Below are 21,935 nucleotides of genomic sequence, written 5' to 3' on the forward strand. Positions count from 1 at the left end.
GCAGTTTTACAGGCTGCAGGTCCATTACATTCCTTTTAAAACCCCACTCCTCCCACCTATTCTCCTTGAAACCCTGTTTTGATTGGCAACAACTAAAAAACAAAAAAGTTCATCATCCAGTAAATCAGTATTTTTCTCAAATGTGCCTATGAATGTTGTGGTTGTGGTTCAGGTAGCGCACAACACAAGAATTAAACAGAAAAGTTCAGAAATATCCTTTATAACCTTATTTATACACTATATTCTGCTCAAGTTCAAGTGTTGTGTGCAAAAACTATAAGCTCTGATACACTCTGCTGACTAATGTAAATAGAACGTAAAAGGTGCATAAAGTGGCACAATAAGTACAATACATTTAAAAAAACTAAGTAACTAAAGTTTTTTCTCCATTTTTCTCTCTACCTTAAATGTTCAGTGCATAAAAAGTGTAGTTTGTCTCTGCGTGCTTTCCCAGCAGTCTGCTTTGCCATCTCCCTGATTAGCTCTTTTGGTTGGTATTAGCACATCTTTGGAAAGACAGTGGATGGAGTCTTCAATGATTCATATTATTTCTGTACATGATTAATGCCCTATTTTATGAACAACAAGATGGATAACAAAGTTTCACAAACACATCTCCTTGTCCTTTATTGTCCAATGTCCCAATATCAAAAAAATAAATAAGTAAATAAAATAAAAAAGTTAACATAAAAAACTTGACTGACTCGACCAACAATAAGGGTAAAATATTATTTCTTTCCGCTACATAAAGATTTCTAAATGGCTTATTCTAATGAGCATGCAAAGCCCCTTATGACTTGATCCATCTAATTCATAGCAGTCCTTGAAACCTTAGCGCCTGTAGAATGACTCATAACATTGGGCACATGAAGGACACGCTATAACATCATTGGGACCATGGCCTTGGACATACTAACTTATTGCTGTCTCTGTGCAGGACAAGGGCACCCTGATGACTTGCTCAGGGGGCACATGTGGGGCATATATTATGAATAGCTGACAGCTTGTAATCACATTAGTTTGATGTATGCAGTGTCACTGAAGACATGTGGACATACATTACTAAACGATCTACACATCACACTGCTAGATTATCCTTTTCAAATGTTTTTTTTTTTTTTTTCTGTCATCCATCTTAAGAACATACATTTCGTTTTCTATTTTTATGCCAAAGAAATCATAAAAAAAATCCAAATCTAACCTATAATTTGCTTCCAACGTGGCAACCCTCTTACAATAAGCAGATCTATCTACATGGAGATAACCAGGAGAGACCAACCAGGCTACATGTCAGACCTCTGGAGAAACAAGTTTGCCCCTCAGTTTTTCCATATTTTTTAATAATAAAAGATACCTATAATAAATGCAAGTTTAATGCATACTGGGGAATATTATAGGCAAAGTAATAACATCTAAATGGGGAAAAACAGAGTCCATCTTAAACTACTGATGAATTGCTGAATTTTAGATCACATCAGATATTTGTGAATTTACCTTTTAGAGATCCTCCCATCTTGACGTATGACAGTACCACATTGCATAATTTCTGTCACGATAACAGATTTTGAAGCACCATATATTGATATAGAGATATATCACAATAATCGATAAAATATTGAAAACCACTTGGCCCACTGATACAATTGAAATAGAGCAATATAATCCCAATAAAACTTATTTTTAAATACATAGTGTCATTAAAAGGCCTGAGCTGTAATAAATACCAGAATGATTCAGTAATTAGCCATAGAAGTAACTTATTCAACCTCCTACAGCATATTACAACAAAAGTAACAATAATCTCCCAAATTGTGCAAAGAAAAAGTAACCGTGATAAATACTGAGCCCCAAATATACAATAAGTTGATATAGTAATTACTGTGACAGGCCTATCTAAGATACCATCACAGTCATTGCCTTCGCCCTCTGGAAAAAATCTCCATTGCAGTATCACCTCTTGCTTTAAGACCAGACTCTCCACAGCCAAAACATTCACGCTCGGGTGTGTTGGCAGCCATTTGTGCATCTGTTCACATCTGTCACAGACCGTGTCACTGCAGCAGATGATTGTGACACACAAATCCTGCCACACTGAAGGCATAGGCAGATTTATGGCCCCACCAATGTGAATTTACAGCCTGTTTTTATGGACAAACTATTAATGCTCTTTGTCTGAATGCTTTCTCCTGCAGATGCACAGGGGTCTAATTAAAATTGTAGCTATGGGCTGTGTTACCTAGAATAACTTAACAAAAACATAGCAACTTTCTTTGTATATTCTTTCCCTTTTCATGGAGGTATAATATGGCTTTAAAGGCCATCAACTACTCATTTTATCATGTCATCATCGTCATGCAGATTCTACAATGAATGAAACAGTTAATAGTATTTCATTTGTTGCACTGTTGTCTCTTCCTGCAAAATAAAAATAATGAATTTGAGTAAATTTTTGTAGGATTTTTATAGAACTTTGAGCCAGGATCCTGTAGAGTGTCACACTAGAGTAAAACCTAATATATGTTTTTGGTACATAGCGGAAAACTGAACAACTGGAAACTAGTAACTGCACATGCAAGACCCCACAGAGTCCACCTATTGATCCATGATAATACAAAATACAACCACTTTGTTGCCAGTAAAGTAAAGTAAAGTAAAGTATAGATAGTTATGGGTGATGAAGAGGAGACTATAGCCCTAAAGAGAAAATACAAAAATACATAGAGCACAGTGATACTGGCACTAATAAGCGAAGTCTGTGACAGCATCTTGTTATCTTAAAAAGTAGCAAGGCTCCATATTACCAAACAGGCTGCAACATGACAGAAAACGTCCCATTAATGACAAGGCACTGAGTTATAAATGCGGAAGATATGTGGTGGGTCTTTATCGAGTCAGAGCTGGAAATAGTTTTGGTCTTCTTTGTATTCATGCACACGCGCCAGGCACATCATGGCAGCACATATAAAACATATTAACGGCAGGATTGGGAGTCCTTAGCAGAAATATAACAAGACTTTTGTTCATGACTAAATGTGCATATAAAACAGTAAGTGTAAGCCATACTAGGAAAGCAATGCATCAAACTAATAATACAGAGGATCACAATAACTGCACAGTAATCACACAGAACATATTAAAGATCTGAAGTATTACCTGACAGAAAGACTCTTTAGTATGTAAATTAAATGTAATGACATGAATCCCCTGCAAACGCATCACATTAGACCATTAGTGCTAACTAAATACAGCCTGTATATCAACTATAACTCTAAGCATGTTTAAACTGGTCTGGATCTAAGTGCTGATCAAGCACAACAGACATGGCCACATGTCTGTTATTGGTGGTCATAATCTCATGTGTTGTGTTTAATAATCTTATAATCTCATGATAGAACTGCCATTCACCTCTAAAGTCAACTGTGCTGTAATAGGCTGATTTTTTATCTTAACAACACTCACCACCCCTCATCTTCTTTTTCTCTAAATTTAAAAGTTAATTGAAAATAACCAGTTCATATACCCCACAATATAGCTGCATTATCAAAGTTGCTCTGATCAAGTCTTTCTTAAATATTTATACAGTAGAGAGGAGAAAGTTCAGTTTGTTGACTGGACAAAGTTAGTTTGGTTGAAGAGGTTCGCAGCTCATCCAATCTTCAGTTCTGGACAGAATGCTGGTGGACACTTCCTTATATCTGCTGGGAGGAGCTAACTAACTGAAATTAACACACCGACTGGTTTACAGTTTCTGTTTGTTAGGCCAATTGACCTGAGCAGGGTGTGGGGTCTAATAACAGTTCATGGCCATAATGGAGCTTCCACACCTGTGGACCTGACCTGGCTACACCTATTGTTCTCTTGTTTGTAAGTAGATGTGTTAGTTTCAGTTAGTTAGCTCATCCCTGCAGATATAAGGAAGTGTCCACCAGCATTCTGTCCAAAACTGAAGAAGCAGCTTGGATGAGCTGCGAAACGTCTTCAACCAAACTAACTTTTGTCCAGTCAACAAACTGAATTTTCTCCTCAGCATGGATTCTACCCGGACAACTGAGGGATTCTTCTCACATTTACACAGTAGGATTTAGTGAACATTTTTAAAAGCACAGCAGGAGCATTAACAACATGTACTGGTGAGCTTATGCAAGAATTTCAGAACATGTTTGTAGAGGTTTAAACTACAGGGTTAACACAGAACAGTTAGTCATACTATATATATATATATATATATATATATATATATATATATATATATATATATATATATATATTTGCAGAGGATATTCCATTACCCAAATAATTGCAGCCTTTGTGATTAGAAAATTGTGCCAAGTCAAATTTGGATTTCATTGCAATATTATGCAATCTTTAATGGTGCTCATAATGTTGTGGCTTCTCCGCGTGTACCACAGTTTGACCTCTGCTGATATAGAGGAGGGTGTGAGAATGAGGGACAGCAGTGACGTCTCCCGCAGGGTAGTACTTAGTGAACAGCCTGTCTTCCTGGTACAGCAGCCAGCACCACACAGGCTCTGACACTTGGTATTCCCAGCACAGCTCCGCTCAAACAGGACATCTGTTAAGTTTCTAACACAGCCTTCATAATGCTGTATACTGCAGGATTATGCATACAAAGTGCTTCTATATAAAGTAACACAGTGAACTCCTTTGAATTTAAACTGCTTATTATCAAAGACATATTGGACAGTGGCAAAGTGGAGCCTCCTGTTTCTCAGCATGGGGCAGTTGGGGCTTTTCAAACCAGTCGACAATGATATCACTAATGCATGTCTTAATTGTGTTGCTTTGGGTATACTCTGCTAGCATTTCCACCCATGTTCAAAGACATTACAAGAACTAGTGAACACAAAATACCAATACAGTGAATGTGAGAAAGATGTGAAGATAATGTCTGTTTATAGCCACTTTCCAGCATCTACTACTTGATTTGTTAGAGAGCCTATATGACACAGTTTTCTGATCTTTGTTATAATCTCGTTTCTAAATAAAAAACACACCTGGAGTTGTGTTTTGTTTTGTTTTTTCATTCACACACAAGCCCTGCATATTTAGGTTAGCTCTTCTCTCAACCAGAAAACAATCATGTGGTAATACAGGAAGTGCTCCACTGACCTTTTCCCATACGTCTTCACTAGAATCATTTGGATAATTTCAGCCCTAGAATTTCCAATCTCTATTTAACTAAAAGGTAACAGGGAGCTTTTAACCTGAAAACTACCACTACTAACACTACAAGACACCATAAGGTGGAACAGAGCATTTTGAGCTTTGGAGATGTAGACAAATAAAAAAGGGTTACACGAACATGTGTGAATGCAGCAAACCACAACTCCAGGAATGTTTTTGGTGGGATAACAGCATTATAACAAGGCTTAAAGATCACAGGGATCTAATTTTTGCATAAAATATTAACTTTAAGGGATAAGGGCCTCTACAATTACATACAATTGCCCAGGTAAGGTAGTCAGGGCCAAGAGTAGCTCAAAATCTGGAGATGGCTTGCCAGGCAACACTGCTCCTGATGGGTTATCCCAGTTTCACCACAGGGACAATAAAGTGTCTCATGTTTAACTTCAAGTATAGAAGTGTCATTGTATAGATAAAATTGCAATTAAACTTTAATTGTTGCCAACTTGAGGTATGAAAAACGGTACATTAGACAACAGGTTACAAAAAAAAGAAGGACAAGTATAAGTCCGTGCTTTAAAGTGCAGTATGGAACTTTTTGGTTGGGCCTCCACCACCTGCTGCTTTCTATGGATATGTCATTGCTCAGCCAGGAATATTTCACAGTATGCCATTAAACAGCTCTCCCCTACATTTATCAATACCTAGAAAAGCATGCATTCTGTCTGTGAGTCGGGGTGCCTCTCCATAGATCTGACCTGTAACTTGCGCTGGTTAGGTCTCCATGAAAGTAGAAAGGTTTAATACTACACTCCACATTCCACTACACTCCAAGACATTCCAGTCAAAGTAATAATGTCTCCATGGAGAAAACCATGGAGAAAACCATTTGACAGACCTTCCACGAGAAAAAATACTTGTACAAAGACGTAAAGTGATCTTCACTCTGCTATAGAGGATGCACTGGACGCAGTGTGCCAGACAGCCTATAATAGATCAATCTGGCCCTATACAGAAATGTCCCCAAATGTACAAGGCCTTTGCCCGCAGCTGTACATCTGCTGCCCTGAACTCCACAGTGCACCATTCTGACAGGCTAATCCAGATCAGCTACGCCCCTACTCCTTCACAAAGCTAGTCATCTGTTCAAATTGTTCCCTCAATGCCGTACACACCACGCTTACCTCTAAATCCATCCAGATAAAAGGTTGTGTGATTGAGGGCTGAACTTGGGTTGACAATGTGAGTCTATCAAAAGGCCCCTGAGGGAGAGGACGCAGTGCCTATTCACATGCAAACATTTCAAAGAGCAGTGATTGGTGAAAATGTCTCTAAGGGAATGAGAAGACAGAAAGTACCACACGCTCTCACCCTTCTAAGATACTATTCAAAGCTTGCAATTATGACTAACACCTTATCTTTTTAGATTTCACAAATCATATATTTCAACTTATCTTATCCGCTCAGCTATATCATTAACCAAGATGGAGGTAATTATGTATTTCACCCTGGATGGAAGTTTTTTTTTTTTTATCAAAAAAGCCACGGTGACAGTTCACACCTAGGGAAGTTCAATGAACTTAACCAATACTCCTTAAAGTGGGTTAGTTTCAATTTAGTTATCTCCTCCCTTGTACCAGAACCCAGAACTGAAGAAGAAGCTACTTGTTCATAGGTGTGTGACATTTGTCAAGGAAAAAAATTGTGTTCCTATTTGCCTCACAAATCAGTCAGATACATTTAAACACTGAAACTGAAAAGTACATTGTATTACTAGCAAAAAGGTGGTTGCTCTTTTCTGCCAAGCATTTATCCCAGAGAATCGTAGAGCAGTACCGAGTAAAGCCATGTGGGCACTCTGCTCACAGATTAGTAATCCCATTGACACATGCGCACACAGCACAGCCCTTCTCCCTATATGTCTATGTGCTCTGCTGGATCTCCACTGGCCCGAGACCCACAGTTATTATCAGCACCGCGTTATCCTCACTAATGCCCAAACGTCAACAAACTGCAGAGTATTTTTAGCCTGAAAATTGTCAGTTTGCAACAGTGCACCAGAGATCCCTGCTGCTAGGTTTGTTTACAGTGGGGGTGTAGGCCTCAAGTGATTCTTTAAATGCTGCAGGATAATGAAAGTTACATGTTTATTTTGTCTTGTTTCATAGGATATAAAAGCAAGTCCATGTTTTTACATACAGTGAAACGTACAAATTGTTGAGCATTGGATTATTACAAAAAAGAACAATGATTCAGATATAAATCTTTTGCAGTTACAGCACTGGTATTACACGCCAAGAGAAACATTTTCTGCCAGGAACTTCCACCCCTGATACAGGACCTTCCATACCTGGTCCAGGACCTTCTAACCCTGGAGGAAGAGCTCCATGAAGAGTTGGAGCAGACAAGGTCCAAATAAGCAATTCTTTGGACCTCAAGCTTAGGTCTCAGGAGGAATCAACCAAGAAAAAGACAGTTAAAAAAACTAAATGATTCTCTCCAGAAGAAAGACAAGCAATTGCAAGACCAGATTAATGCACATAAGATCTGGTACCTGTACAACTCTGCAGTACAGAAAATTGTGCAGCTGAAGCAAGAACTTGCGAACTCTAAAAATGTCAGGAATAAGACTGATGATTTGGAGATGCAAGAACTCAAAGCTTTTCTCCAGAAGAACAAAGACAAAGAACTGGGAACCCAAATGAATACATACAAGAAGATATCTGTATAACAGTTTGGTGACAAAAAGTGTCCAGCTCAAACAAGAGCTATCCAGCACCAGTAAAGTCCTTGAAAAGATGCAGGAACAACTTAAAGCAAAGGACAATATAATTGCTGAGATGAGAAACACAAACAGGTCAGTTCCAGAAGCCTGCAAAGACTCTCAAATCACTGGTTTTGCGTGTGCATTTAAGCTCTCTACACCAACGCCTGTGGCCGTGAGAAGGAATCAAAGAAACAGGAAATTAAGATGTTTTTTGTTGGTGTGCTATGGGCAAACTGTAAGGAATATTCCAAAAAAACTGAAAGTTTTTGTGAACATATGTCTCTAGATGTGATGTGCCAAATGTGAGCTCATTTAGACCGAAAAGGGGTTAGTTTAACAGAAAAACCATAATATAAGATGGGAATCTGGTTTGTTTTTTGTCTCTGCAGTATTACGAAAGAAGAATTCAAGTCATAAACTACATTTCTTTCTAAGTACCATTTACTATGTCTGCTTTTAAGTCAACTTTAATGACCTGTTACATCCAGGGTCTCCTCAAAACACAATAATGATAGAAACACACACAATTATTCCCAACATATTATCTTTTAAAACACATCCTTCTACATTTTACTCTTCATCTGCCTTAAGTGAGTAGCAAATAGCATAACATTTTATTCCATGTAGTTTATGTTACGTCCCCTTTGCTAGGGGAAAAAGGGAAGTAACAATAAAACCAGCATGTTAAAGGTTTAACTAAAAATTGTGCATTTATTATTTACAGTGTAAGGGAAGAACAAAAAAAAAAAACAGGCAATTGAGGTGAAAATAAATAGGAGTTAAACAAAAATCTAATAAACTAAAGAGCCCTAACTAAATACAATGTACCAAATCTAACTCAAGGTTTACTGCGAACAAAAAAAGGTGTCTCAACGAACTAAACGAGGCAACAGCCGGCAATATAACAAAATGAGACAACCCAAACATCAAACAAAAGGGGCGAGCTGGCCACAGTAATCCAGCCACCTCGAGCAGGTGGAAGATGGTCCCTTTTCAATCCCCCGCTATCACAGGTGGCATCCGCGGATTGGTGGGAGTGCAGGGATGAAGGGCCAATCGCCGATGCGCTGCGACGCCAGCCTCCGTCCCGCGTCGGGTACTCCCGCGCATCCGGGTCCAGGGCTCGCGGACCGGGAGCATCACACACACAAAAGCAATTACAGAAAAACGGGAGCACTTTAAACAAATATCAAAGGGCTGGGGCCCGTAATAGTTTAGGATTCTGACTCATAGATCTTTACTTCAAATGCACTCCTCAACAAAACCCTCTTTAAAGGTGCACTAGTATCACCAAGTGTATATTCATTAAGCATACATTGTTTTATCATCGACTTGGGACAGGTAACAGCATAATAAATAATAATAACTCCACCAGGCAGCCACACCAAACTAATGCTCAAGCTACTCCGATGGTTCTTCCTGAACATTAACCTCTCTCCAAATATGGTAATGCTACCAGGGCACATTTCTTCCTATACATTTTATAGCTCCTACTACAAGGCACTTGGTATTGGAGCGTGGATTATGCTTATTTTTGTGAAGGAGGTTAAGTGTTCAGAGCCATAGGGTAATAGCCACACAGGTTAAACAATAAGTACTAAACAGCTTCAGATATATCAAGACTATTTTAGTATTTAACAGTAACTACATGGAGTAGTCACCGTAATGACATTTTTCACCCCCCTTTTCCAGTTCTATCTTGCCTAGATAAAGAGCCTAAGAATGTGTTGCTTGTTTCATTGTCAACTGTTGGATTTTCCCTTTTTCTTATTCGTGGTTTCATTCATTTATCAATAATTTCTCTAAAGCACTATGAGGTAGCATTCTTTGATACTGGTCAGTATAAATAAACTGCATTAGGGCATAGTTGCAATGGCAGGTTTCTGTTGCAGTGACATAGAACATGTAAAAAAGCACATGTAGAAGTGTTCCTGGGTTTCAACTGACAGATGACAACATTCTTTCGGCCAGTCATATTTAATAAAAATGGGGGTTAGCTAAAATGAATACTGTTAAAATGCTGCTTTTTGTTGTACTACAAGAAGTTAATGGGTGTAGTAACTAATAGAAATCATTAGGTTCAATATTTGTGAATTTACCTTTTGGATATTTCATAGGAAAAACTGTTTCTTGCAGCCCATTTAGGTGAATGACATAATCACGTTATAGAATCTGAAAACTACCAAGTGAAATAAATCTTTTTTTTTCCACGCTTTGCTATTAATAGATATAGTAAGCGCTCATGGCCTGTCTTTTGTTTGTCCTTGTCATTTTAACTCTCATTCTTCCCTCCCTTGCCGCCCCATGCATCTACCAACAGGCGGGTGAGCGACAGACTGCCCCAGCTGGGTTTGGGACAGAGGGGGGCAAAGCATGTTCTGTATCCAGTTAAGCTCTTTCTCCTTTCTCTCGCTCTCTCCCTTTCTCCTCTCTCTCTTTCTCGCTCTCTCCCCAGAGCATCTTCCGCACCACCGCTCTGCCACCATTAATTTGTCAAGTCAAATCTCCTGCAAACTTCCTAAACAAACAAGTGAACTGACTTCTGCTTCCCCCACACACATCAGGTCAAACACGTGTAGACCACAACTGCAACTTTTGTGTAATTTAGATAATGGCCAAAATAATATCTAATGATATATGATGTAAACAGACCAACATCCTTTTTTTATAACAATTAGCCCAGTGTTGCTCAGTCTTTATATCATGTACCACTTACCACTGGACATCACAAGTAAGAGTTAAAAGATAAATAGTTCAGTAGATCAGTTGGATTCCACTTAAAGTCATCTAGAGTGTTTCCATTTTGATACTGTGTATATAATTGCAGATTTCCCATAGAAAAACGTACTATGGTGCATTATGGTCATGGTCTACTATTTTGAAACATGGTATTATGGTATTAAAACTAGAAACTACAACTAAAACAAGAAGGGCTGTCCAAAATAAAATGCACAAGTCAACTGATAAATACATCAGTAAGGAGTTAATGAGTGTGCATGTTTTTGTTTACGTGTCTCCATGGAGATGGCCCTGAGGAGATGTGAACGCCAACATGGAGTTTTCAGTGCCATCACAGAAGCGTAAACAACTTAGCATCTTGTTATCTCCCTGTAATTCTGCAGCTGAAAATTATATAGTATTTTATATACCTTCCGTTTTTTCATTTGTGTGGAAAAAAATATTCATTCACATATAAAGTCAACACTGGTTTATACAAAAGTCCAAGCATTAACCTGTAATATCCATTTAGTCAGGAGGGAATTCATGAAAATTGTGCACTTCTGGAAAAGTTTTTGATTTTTGTTACGTATGGGCATAAGGTTTTCAAAAATCCATGGATACAAGTGGGGTGTGCCCCCTAGTGGCCGGTGTACATAAAATCCAAAATGGCCCCTGGCGAAATGGGAAAAGGTTATATTTCCGCTTCCTTTAGTCTTAAATTGTTGTATAATATAATTTTTCTACTTTGTTTGATACAAGGAATTTAATTCTGATAAATTCTTCTTATTTTTAGTAAATTTTTATGTAAAATCTATTATCGTAGTCATATTTAACTAAAATAAACTGTCTATATCTCTGAAAAAGTTACATTTATATACTACTCAGAGCCCTAGACCCATAGTTTTACCTCTAATGTGCTTTTCTTTGTTGACTGGACAGGTCACTATGTGTGCATGTTGGAACAGTGGTTTGCATCAATCACTCTGCTGCGAATCCAATTCACTTTGGATATAAACGTCTGCTAAAGACCTGTGTTTAACCTTTAACTATAGTGTCAAAGATCACATGTGGTGACCAAAAGGACCATTGTCCTGGACCATGGTGCCAGAGTACTCCATGTGTTACACCCAGACATGTGAGTCTTCCCTGGTCCCCAAAAAATTAATACATACATTTATTATTATTATTATTATTATTATTATTATTATTATTATTATTATTATTATTATTATTATTATTATTATTATTATTATTATTAGTAGTAGTAGTAGTAGTAGTAGTAGTAGTAGTAGTAGTAGTAGTAGTAGTAGTAGTAGTAGTAGTAGTAGTAGTAGTAGTAGTAGTAGTAGTAGTAGTAGTAGTAGTAGTAGTACTTTAGGAGGTGCAAATTCCTGTTTCCTGGCAGCCTGGTGGTTTTACAGGGGAGAGAGTTCAGCATCCTAACAGTCTGCTAGATGAAGCTGTTAGTGAGTCTGGTGAGGCTCCTGTATCTCCTCCCTGAAGGCATGAGGCTGAACAGATTTTGTGCGGGGTGACTTGCAGGGTGACTTGCATCACTCACAATGACAGGGCTGGAGCCATAGCACCAGGGATGCTCCAGAATCCCACCCGCCTGCCCTCCCCCCACACAGACCTTTGAAATAAATGCATCTTTTGTGTTCCTGATGAGTTTCAGTAACAACTGATAAAAAAAAATACAATATATAAAAAAATAATAATTAAGTGCATTTATAAAGGAATTTTGCAACAGCAAATGATTTTCTACGTCACGCAGCCTAATTGAGGATACTTTTATCATCACTGAAGATCAGTAGGACACCAGTACTAAAGCAGGACTAATCTTGAGAGAGAGAGAGAAGTTGCAAGTCGACAGCAAAATATTCAGCTTTCAGTTAACCCTCAACCTCTTTCTTTGCAATTAACTTTGTTGTAATTGAAAATATACAATAGGTCTACCAACACTAATCTAAAGTTATTTGAGCAATTATGTATTCTCCAACAACCAAGCCTCGCTCTATTGCTCTTAGATATAAATATAGACCTACTGCATAAACTGGTGTACATTTGACTAAAATAAAGAGAGACAAAAAGAGTGTTTGAGATGGAAAAGCAAAACTGAAATTCAACTCTTCATTCCTTGCGATAAAATGCTTGCATTAGTGTATAGACTGTGGTCTGTCAAAGCAACTATGGGCCTTTGATGAAGAACAATAAGAGCAATAACCACATTGTTATTATACACAAAAAGATAAAGTTCCTTTTACTCTTGCACACAATCACTATGGGTAGTTAGTTGCTTAAATCATCTAAAATCTGCATGCTTTAAGGGTCAGGATAGAAGAATGCCTGGAAACAAAAAACAAACGACCAATCCAGCCTTTTCTGTTCTGATTCTGATACCTGGTGTAAACTAATATTAGGTCAGAGACTGAAAATTTATTTCCTTTAAACACAAACAAATGGTAAAAATTATTGTGTTTTGTAACAGTTTTTTTTATTTTTTTTTAAAAATAATTTAAAGTCACTACAGAACAACTTTGAAAAGTATTACATGTTTCTTGGCCAACATTATAATCATCTTATTACACCAATTTATAAACCGAAGTGGGATATCAACTAAACCACTATCTTGAAACTGATAACTTATCCATCAAAACTTTTCAATATTGGCGCCAATATCTAACACTAGTATAGTATCGATGCATCCCTACAAACGTCACAAGAAGAAGGGCTCACTGAATATGTCTCAAACTGACTTGTCTCAAACAGATTCTAAGCACCACACAATTTATCTTCTATCTTTGGGGCTTTTTGCCCAAACAACCCTGATTCTGTGTGAAATAACCATCACAGAAACACAATTTTTTCAAACAAACGTGTAAAACACTGGTGACGCACGGCTCTTCCACTTCAGTCAGTGTTCTGTCAGTGGAGCCTCATGATGACTCCACCATCTGCTGCTCAAATCTGAGGCCTGTTTTCAAGTGGCCTATTAAGATGCTATAGAGCAGGTCTGAAAAATTACCTGGCTTTGATAGCTGCCTTGTCTGACACACCAATTGTTTCCTCCACAATGCCAGTAAGCCTGAATCAAATCTCCTTACTGGTCTCAGGGGAGTGGAGCCTGGGCTGTGGGATTCTGGCTTCAAAATAGAGGCTTTTTACCGAATTCTTGATACTGTGAGCTTTCAGAAATGGTATTGTCCCGGGAGTGCGAACTGGACTTTGTTTAAGACAGATAAATCCAGGACAAAACATTTGAGAAAGTAAGGTATGAAAAGATTAATCCAGAGCATTTTCTGATGGTGCATTCACACTTGTCCTCGTTTGGTCCTGGTTTGAGCCCAGTTTGAGTCCTGATGTTGGTGTTGTTCTAGTTATGGTTTAGTCCTGGTCTACTCCAGGTTCAGTGGTGATTGTGTGGACACACTCTAAAATACATTTGTATTACAATCTATGGATTTCTATCAGAAGTACACATACTTTCCTTATCTAATAGAACTTCAATGATCCACAGTTGGACTACAAAGTCCCCACATGAATCATCTGCTGTCACCACATCAGTTCCTTCTTAGACATCTTATGATAGACACAATCAAAATCTTCACACAAGAGTTAAAGTTGTGAAAAATCTTTAAAATGTCTATAATTTAGACATACAATTTTATCTTTTGTCCAACTTCTTTTCTTGTTTCACACATATAACCTTTTTAAGACAGACTGTTCTGCAGAGTGCAGAGTACAAGGTTAGGTTCCATAAAGCAAAAATAAGGTCATCATTTCTCCAAAGTGACAACGCATTGCATTTTGGACAGATTTGCTAAGTGGTAAAAAGAGAGTAACCGTGTACGTACCTAGCAGTTTGCTGAACAGGTTCCATTGACTCTTGTGCCGTGGAGATAATGGCATTGATCCTTCTAACTGCTTAACTTAAGCATTGCAGAAGCTTGTCATGTGACTGTGTCCTCATTAGCAGAGTGGGCCACGAGGTTAATTTATTTAACCAATATAAGGCAGACAAGCAGGGACACAGACAGAACATGCAAGGTGAGGAGAAAAGGGAGAGGGGTGTGTGAACTCTGCACTGCTCACTGTCTGTTATTATTGCCTTGGTGTTATACAGCCATAAGGGGCCATAGTCCAGTGTGTTTTCTGTGCTCAGGGAAATACACTACACTAATGACATTAACATAAAATGTCAGCAATATAACTTTAGATGACTTTCTATCGAATACCAATCTAATAATTTTCCTCTCATATTTGTGTATTGTGATCAATGGAACATTTAATCATTATTAATTTAATGTGAACTTGGATCACATTTAGCTGAAAAATGCCCATGACGATGTGGGGGAAATCCAGCCAGTGGGCAAAATGCTCTTTACTGGCAGTGTGTATGCGTGTGGCTAGACTCCAGGGGGCGCCACTTGGGTCCAGTCCAGGTGGTAAAGCATAAGGGTTCCTGGTGGCACAGAGCGAGGCCTGTGCTGCCATCTGCATATGAGTCACTGTGTGTGCGAGGCTGTTTGATGTGAATGGGCACGAGATCGTAGGCTAAAGCAGTTGTATGCCCTGTTTTAACTCCGTCTTGATTTGATCAGAGGAAGGGTCTGTACCTGGAATCATTTGTGATCTGTTAATGAAAGAACACTGAGTGGAACCTGCCAAAATAAGAGCACATCATTTTTTTTTCTCAAGTATTTTAAATAGACTCTGCTAATGGCAATATTGTTTTTTACCCAGAATGTTCATTAAAATTCTAGCCAAGTCATTCTAACTATTTTTTAAAAGGTCCTATATTATGCAAAAATCAAGTCTTGCACTCTTTAAGTCATGTTATAATTTTTTTACCTCATCAAAAACATACCTGGAGTTGTGTTTTGTTTCATTCACACATATTTGAGTAATCCTGCATTATTTGTCTGTCTACATCTCCAAAGCTCAAAATGCTCAGTTCCACCTTGTGATATCATGAAGCATTAAGTTTCAAGTTAACAGTTTTCCTTTAGTTTAATAGAGACTGTCAGTGGAGCACTTCCTGTATTAGTTTGAGGAAAGAACGCTAAGGCCTAAAAATGCATGAGTTGTGTGTTTGTATGTTAAACATGTGTGAATGAAACAAAACACAAGTATGCAAACAATATTAGAACATAGATCAGAAAATAATAGTAATAATAATGAGTAATATGTGCCCTTTAAAGTTTTGTAAACTTGATAAAAAGCGGATTAGCAAGACCTGTGGTATGAGCAGTCATATTGCTAGTTGTAGTGGCCAACAGTAGCCATCAGTGAGAATTCCGTAGATCTTCAAAATGGCCCAGACAGTTAAAAGCACACACTAGTACACATAAGTTCAAACGCATTGACACTGGTGGCTGTGCACACAGTAATCTCCTCATCTGAGCATGATTGTGATTGCTGCACACAAGCTGCCTCTGAGAGAGGCCAGGCCAACAAGCGGTCTTATTCTTGTGACAGCGCCTCCTCCAGGCCACAGCTGACCCAAATCTCGCTGTCTCTTTTGGTATGGAATAGTTTAGCCACCTCTCCGCTTTTGAAGGTTTTGGGACAAGCATCTTCCCTCCTCTTCGCAATGTTGAGGATGCTGAAAGTACTGTGACTGGTTCTCTGCTGCCCCCTATCTACTGACTTGAGCACAAATCACAGAAGCTAGGAATTGTGTTTGCAGTTACATTTATCTATGACGGAAATGTAAAATGCATTTTAAAACAAGCATACTGCCATTACAGTTGCAGCAGACTATTCTATCTCACAGACACAGTAGAATAGACTATTTTTCGAATCTCCAAAGCAGTATTTTAAGATTTAAGTTAGTAGCAGAGGAAGCAAGACCAAACAAAAGAAGCAATATAGCATTTTTGTAGTAGAAATTGAAGTAGTAGTACTGCTTTTCCAAGTACTTCAGACTCTAAGTTAGTCATGTATAACTGGAGCACCTTTCTTCTCCTGTGGCCATTATGCAGTGTTCCATTTACCTTTAATAAACATTACATCAGCATACATTAACATCCAAAACCTGTTATATACCAACAGTTTTGCTTGTGGTCAGTTGTTTGGGGCCTGCTGATCTTTCTTGATCTTTCCATGACCTTTCCATGTGATGCTTGCATATTTGTCTCTGCTTCAATGGTTTATTTCCAGTTTGCTTCAGGTTTCTTTTGCCATATATTAATATGTAAAACATGTAGAAAGGCACTGAATGTTCAAGTTCAAAACAAAACAATAACATTTTCTGCTAAAGAGTAATGTTATGCGGTGAATACAAACTAAGAATGCATAATTTCTCCTAAAATGAACTCCAACTGCTTAAGTTGGAACAATATAGTCTAAACAAGGATGTGCATTGAGTTCTTCAAACACTGTCATTAAAGAGCCCATATTGTGCCATTTTCTGATCCTTGGTACAATGTTCTTTCCTCATGACAAACAGACCTGGAGTTTTATTCACACATGTTTAACACAAACCCTGAGTTCTTCTCTAAAATTGAAAACACACTATTCCACCTTGTGATGTTATGTGATAAAATAGGAAGTGCTCCACTGTGTTTTTAAACTGCATACACCGACACTAGAATCAGTAGGATAATTTCAGTCCTGGATTTGCCAATCTCCACTAAAAAAAGAAGGTAAAAGGTAGGTGTTCACTTGAAATCTACAACTTCCTGGCATCACAAGGTCAGGGACCAACTCCAGGTAACAGCAGTATAACATGGTTTAAAGCTCACAAATGTCTATTTTTATAATATAGGACCTTTAAGCATGTAAACAAACAAGCATTCCACTTTTGGCGATGATTGGAGGGTCATAATGCAGCAGCAGATGTTGACCCAGATGTGCTGAAGCTGCAGAGGTAACGTTTCTGTTAGCCTAGCATCCATCTGTCAGTGTCAGGGAAAGTCCATACTCCTCAGAGCAGTCACACCAGAGACGCTGTTTCACATGTAAGCACTGTTTGAGGCTCTAATCTGCAACCTCTTTGTATGTATACTTATTTTAAGTAGTCCCCAGCATCAATTTAAAGACATTATGTGAAAGTTAATAAAAGGTAGCTGATTATAAGTTAAAATTACTGAGATGAAACCATAGACTGTATAAAAATGGACTAAGTGAGTGTGATGTCACCCATAGCGCCGCTCAAATGAAGCTCGCAATGCTAATGATTACAGGGGCATAATATAGGGCCAGGCTCTATATTATGAATAGGACTTTTTGACAGATAAAATAGAGAGAGAGAAAAAAAACAGGATCATGTAGAGTGGGTTCATACAAACATTTTATGACCAAAATGACAAGGCTCACAGCAGCAGCCACACAGAGAGGGACGACAATATTCCAGTGTCAATTCAATGTCAAGTCAATGAAAGCCAGGGTCAAGGAGCCGCATACGAACTTCCTATCTGGAACGTAGCAGCTAGTGTGATAGCACTATGAGACCTCATCTGTGTCATAGTATTTAAAAGTATTGAAAAGTGATTTTATTTAGTGTTATACATGTCTGCAATCACAACGTGTGCAAAACAAAATAAACTTTATAATTTTTCCTTGATGTCTAAACAAACAAACAAACAAACAAAAAACGTCTGACTATTTTCACATTATGTTATTTCCTTTAGTGTTTTTTTTAGCTGACAGCAAATCTGTTCCTATTTCTACTGAACTAAAGATAAAATGTAGCTGTTAACTTAAAAACTACCACCACAGGACATCACAAAGTGGAACAGGGCATTTTGAGCTTACAGACAGACTAATAAAGGACTAGTCAAACATGATTGACATTCACAACTCCAAGTATGTTTTTGATGAGGTAAGAGCATTATCACATGAGTTATTTTGTGTAATATTGGACTTTACAGATAGCAGTCTGCAGGGGACATATAGAGCATTTGCAACCTAAGATAAGATAATATGTTCAGACACATAGAGCTAAAAACTATGCATTAACAAGAGTAAAAGAGTGCCTGACATTAAGTTTGGGGAATAGCACTTTGCCTCTTTACAAGAGTGAGAGTGCAAAGAAAAATACTTATTGGCTCGGTCCCTTGAGTAAGCATCATTTACATACTTTAAACTCTAATAGTATGCTTTATTAAACAGCATGAAACTCACACACTGAGTCAAAAAACAGGTCTCAACTGAGGAACGGGATAGAGATTATCCACCATGCATAAGGAACAAAACAATCAAGACAAATTCGGAAGTAAACAAAGATTTCAGGAGGACATTTGGTATTCACATAACATTTTGAGAAAGCCAAAATTAAATCAAACAAACACTACACCTTCTGCTAACCCGGAGTAACGTATCATTGGGCTACAAGGTGGGTGATTTGTGGCTCTGTGTGGGCTGCATTGAATGAAACCAGTGACAGGAGTAGGAGACAGGCCTTTTAATCAGACAGGACACAGCCCGTATAAGGAGGGGGCGGATGGAGCGAGGTGGGGGGCAGTGTTACATAAATAGATCTGTGCATCAGAAATCCTTGCCAAACACATTAATCTGGTTAGAATTATATTTAGAAACGGATTACATCAGACAGTGCAAAGAGGTGAAGGTAGCACTTTATAATAACTCCTCCTTATTAAGCATTTATTAAGCATGATTTAACACATTTGTTATTCATTAGTAAACTGTTAACTCTTAATTATTTCTCATCAGTTAATCATTTATAGATGTATATGTTAATGCTTTGTCCACGGTGAACAAGTCCATCTTATAGCCATTTGTTAAGCATTATTTAACACATTGGTTAATCATTTGTACACAATTACCTCTTAATTTTTTTCATGTGATTTAATTAGTAAATACTTTATTTAATGTCTTCAGTCATCATTACTAATTCATTAGCAATTATTTAAAAGCGTTATGTTATACCCAAATTTATCAAATTCTTAACCAGCATACTCAACTAATGATTTGTTACTCATTTCTTAATTGGGTTATTTCCCAGTATTGATCAGTTACTAAGCACTTGTACATGGTAGTTAGAATAGGTTGAGCACGGGGTGTTTACGCTTACCACATGATGATCACCCTTCATGGATGTAATTCTTTTAAAGGGAAACTTGTCTATGCTTTACAAAACATTATCAAATGACTTGTAAAGGCTCACTCATGATTAACTGATCAGTTATAACTGCTTACTTAAGTATTTTGTGGGAGCTGATCTAACGTGATGCTTTACAAAACATTTACAAATTGTTGTTGTTGTTACTCTCAGCAGATAAATATAGTTCCTATGAGGGGTTGAAATTAATTGTCTACATGTTTTATGTAGTTTCTTACTTGTATGGTCAGTTTCAATAAATTTGTGTTTTTTCAAGGACTTTATGTGTGTTTATACCTTCTTAAGACTAGAACAAGAATTATCACTTATTTATTTCAAACTCTTGTGACTTGTAAAGCATAGATACGGTATTGAATATAGTTTTTTTTTTTTTTTTTTCTGTCACTGTTGTGGTTTTATTACCCTCCAGTCTTGAATGTCTTAAGTTATGCAAACCATAATAAGTAACTTGTAAATGTTTTGTAAAGCATAGACAAGTCTCCCTTTAGAAAAACACATTATATCCATGAAGGGTGATCATCATGTGGTAAGCGTAAACATCCCGTGCTTAACCTATTCTAACTACCATGTACAAGTGCTTAGTAACTGATCAATACTGGTAAATAACCCAATTAAGTAACAAATCATTGTTTGAGTATGTTGGTTAAGAATTTGATAAATTTGGGTATACTATAACGCTTTTAAATATTAATAGTTGATGAGTACTAATGAATTAGTAACGAGTTACTCATGATGACCAAAGACATTACTATTTAATTGTTATTTACTAACAATTAAATCACAAGAAAAAATTCAGAGGTAAGTGTATACAAATGATTAACAAATGTGTTGAATAATGCTTAACAAATGGCTATAAGATGGACTTCTTCACTATGGAAAAAGCATTAGCATATAAATCTATAAATGACTAACTGATGAGAAGTAATTACGAGGTTAACTGCTTACTAATGATTAACAAATGTATTAAGTACAGTTAAATAAACCTAAATTAAGCATTAACATATATACTTATAAATGATTAACTGATGAGAAATAATTAAGAGTTAACAGTTTATTAATGTTTAACAAATGTGTTAAACAATGCTTAATAAATACTTAATACGTTTTTATTAAGCTGATAAAGTTTTTATTACAGAGGAGTTATTATAAAGTGCTACCGAGGTGTGCTACAATGTGTTTATGTAAGTAACATCTGGATTAACAATTGAGCAGTTGTTCAAAGAAATCTGTTCAGAGGGTCAGATCAAACTATGTAGAAGAAGAAAGATGTTGAACTTTCAGGAGCAGGAACTATAGATAATAGAAATACATGGGTGCTCAGCTTGTTCCCACTACTGTAATGACAAAATTTCTCATCTACTTCAGTAATATAGGCCTGTCATGATAATCAATATATGGATTTATTATTCAATACATGTTAGATGAAACATTTTTGGGAGTCAATATTTATCATGAGTACTTTTTCTTTGTAATAGTGTCAAAATGTTCTTTATTTTTCTGTAATACGACGGGATTTGAGCTGTTAAAAGGTAGAATTATGAATTTCTATGATTCATTATAGATACATAATTAAGTGTTGCATTCTATTATTTATTTACTGCAGTTCATATAACAATACTGTATATTTTGAATACTTTTGCAGATAATTTTGCTTTATGGTTTGGTTTCAATATTGTTGTCTATCGTCTATTTACTTCAGGAAACTATCACTTCAAAATTTGTTATTGTGACAGGCCTAATAATACAGACATCACATTGGTGTCTTCTGTAAGAAAAACAGAGTAACATATCACGACGCCTTACATGTGTTTGTGAATAAAACAGTAACACATTTCTCTCATGTCAAAGAAAGAAGGTGCATGTGCCCAGCTACACCACACTTTCTGACATGGCATGGTAACAGCCACTAGCACAGACGTGACAACCTCATGGGTGAAGAAATCCTCTGATTTATTTGTGAAAGCAACTGGAGTGTGTTTGGTTCAATAGTGCATCAATGTGGAGTAGGGCAATCCAGGCAAGACAGGGCTCTAAATGTCATGCATGCATTCTGTAGTTTTTAGTAAAACTATTTATATTTCACATTCTTTCAAGGTATAAACTAGTCATTTATTCTTTTCAGCTGCATGAGGACAGTATACAGGTGGAGAGAAATTTGAACCTGTTACAGCTTGGTCGAGGGTGAATGCTTATCAACAACACCATCACCACGCTGAA

At 37.2% G+C, this 21,935-nt stretch overlaps 1 protein-coding gene across 5 annotated transcripts in view; it reads right to left on the bottom strand.

The window, feature by feature from the left end:
* oxr1a (oxidation resistance 1a) overlaps positions 1–21,935 on the bottom strand; it is a 141,085-nt gene that overhangs the window by 80,649 nt on the left and 38,501 nt on the right. The gene's annotated exons all lie outside the window — the stretch shown is intronic.

The sequence above is a fragment of the Boleophthalmus pectinirostris genome, unplaced genomic scaffold, assembly GCF_026225935.1.
Source record: "Boleophthalmus pectinirostris isolate CB_2022bp ecotype Guang Dong unplaced genomic scaffold, ASM2622593v1 HiC_scaffold_6, whole genome shotgun sequence".
Classification (NCBI taxonomy): domain Eukaryota; kingdom Metazoa; phylum Chordata; class Actinopteri; order Gobiiformes; family Gobiidae; genus Boleophthalmus; species Boleophthalmus pectinirostris.